This window comes from Monopterus albus, unplaced genomic scaffold, assembly GCF_001952655.1.
Source record: "Monopterus albus unplaced genomic scaffold, M_albus_1.0 scaffold246.1, whole genome shotgun sequence".
In the NCBI taxonomy this organism is placed as follows: Eukaryota; Metazoa; Chordata; class Actinopteri; order Synbranchiformes; family Synbranchidae; genus Monopterus; species Monopterus albus.
This window is the reverse complement of record NW_018128126.1, coordinates 223,706-226,272: the sequence shown is the minus strand read 5'-3', so window position 1 is coordinate 226,272 and position 2,567 is coordinate 223,706.

Sequence of the window (2,567 nt, the reverse complement as noted above, 5' to 3'; positions counted from 1 at the left end):
CCGGAGGAGCTGGAGGAAGTGTCTGGAGAGAGGGAGGTCTGGGCATCTTTGCTTAGACTGCTGCCCCCGCGACCCGGTCCTGGATAAGCAGAAGAAAATGGATGGATGGATGGATGGATGTACTAACTTTGTGGATAAGTTTAGCTAAAGACGCTAAAAAGTTATGTAGAACTGAGGGTAACTGCAACTTATGACATTAATCTGGTAGCTAATGTTCAAATCCTCAAAACAAAATACTGTGATAAAGTTAATCATTTTGCTATGATACATAGCAATCGGGCGAAGGCGGGGTACACCCTGGACAGGTCGCCAATCCATCACAGGGCTAACACATAGATGAACAATCACACACACTCCTATGGGCAATTTAGAGACACCAATCAACCTAAGCTGCATGTCTTTGGACTGTGGGAGGAAGCCGGAGTACCCGGAGAGAACCCACACAAGCACGGGGAAAACATACAAACTCCACACAGAAGGGTCCTGGGTGGGGCCCGAACCTGGAACTTTCTCGCTGTGAGGCAACGGTGCTAACCATTGCGCCACCGTGCTGCCCTTATCTATGTTTATCTACTATATTTATTTACTATCTTATGATACTGTAAGTGTAAAATGTGAGAAAGTGATATGAATAACAATTTTTGCTGTGTGTTGGGTATTACAGTACAGTACCAGTTACAGTATTACAGTACATCTACTGGGATAACTGAGGTAACAGCATTTCAGTGAAAGACCTGTGGGATAACTTTTCCTGGGGCCAGTCAGAGTCCAGTTCCCTATCTGCTGTTAATAAATAACTCAAAGTCTAAACAGTCTGTTGCAAAGATAAGATAAATTGAGGGAAAAAAATCAAAAACACCCCAATAGCACTTGTTTCTGGTCCATGGAGTAGAATCCTTAATGTGTAGAGTTATTGTGGACAAATGCTGCAAATGAGGAGCATTCAAAAATATCATTAGCATCATCAGAGCAGACAAGAGGAACAGTTTCAAGTCATCCACCAAACTAACTACAATTTAATTTTCTGTGTATTGCTGTGTTATTACTAGCACTAATGTGTTTTTACTGCTCTTTAGCCTACTGCGTTTTTACTATTTTCACTACTTCCACACCTCAGTGGTGCCATTTAAGTGATTATTCAAGAAAGCATAGTGAGACTTCAAGTGATGTGATTTGATGTGTGCAAACCACCATAAGGTCTCTTTGGTGCAGAGGACAGGCCTCGCATGAAATGTAGTTGTGACTATTGTCGGCATACTAAATATATTAGTTATACATATGCTCGATTAACATCTTGTACAGTTGCTGAGAATCACAGTACCAACTAAAAATCCATTCAACCAAACTGATTAGGGGAGTGCAAGGTACAGCCTAACATGGAGCAAAATGTATCATGGACTTTTCTTCTTATTTTACAAGGTCAAACTTATGCCCAATTTGAAGAAATTCTGTCAATGCGTTCCTGAGATATGGGTCACATGGACAGATGGACAGGTGGATGGCCAACATGAAAACAAAAAGCAGCCATGACTATCGCCAGTGTGGGGGCATAAAAAAGGTTTGCTTGTTGTCATGGTAACAGCTGTGTAATTTCACCTGAAGCTAATGCTAATTTCACTCTAGGATTGTTGCAGAGCACTATTGGCAACCTACAAGACAAGTATCCAAAGGCTGTGCATATTATCACTGGGGATTTCAACCATGCTGGTTCAGCACATTGCCAACTACAGATCGAACATCATGGCAGCCAACGGGAATGCTTCGCTGGCAGAGGAGCTGAACTACTTCTTTGCATGTTTTGAAGTGGAGCCACGAGAGGCAGGTGGAGCACAGCTCCCAGCCCACAGCAACCCCTCCCTTACTGTGGAGGAGCATAAGGTGAGGCATACACTGAGGGCTGTGAACCCCAGGAAGGCTGCTGGGCCCAACTGTGTATCTGGATGTGTGCTGAGGGACTGTGTGGACCAGCTGGCTGGCCTTCACCAGGATCTTCAATCAGTCCCTACACCAGTCCAACATCCCACCTTGTTTGAAGTCCTGAATTATAGTCCCTCTTACAAAGAAGCCCACCATCTGCTGTCTGAATGACTGCCGGCCAGTGGCACTTACACAGGTAGTCATGAAGTGCTTTGAAAGGCTGGTCCGGTCCCATATCATCTCCTGCCTCGCACCCACATTGAACAGACATCACTTCACATACAGGGCTAACAGGTCTACAGAGGATGCTATTACCACTACTCTCCACAGTGCTCTGACCCACCTGGAGCAGCAGGGGAGCTATGTGAGACTGCTCTTTATAGATTTTAGCTCTACGTTTAATGTCATCCTTTCTTGCAGACTGGCATCTAAACTGATGGACCTGGGACTTTCGAACTCCATCTGCCTCTGGATCCAGGACTTCCTGTCTGACCGCTCCCAGAGGGTCAGAGTGGGCCCCCACATCTCCACAGCCCTCAGTCTCAACAATGGCTCCCCTCAAGGCTGTGTGCTGAGCCCCCTGCTCTACACCCACTACACACAGATGACTGCACACCCACCTCTCTTGGGGGGGGGGGGGGTAGCCTCCT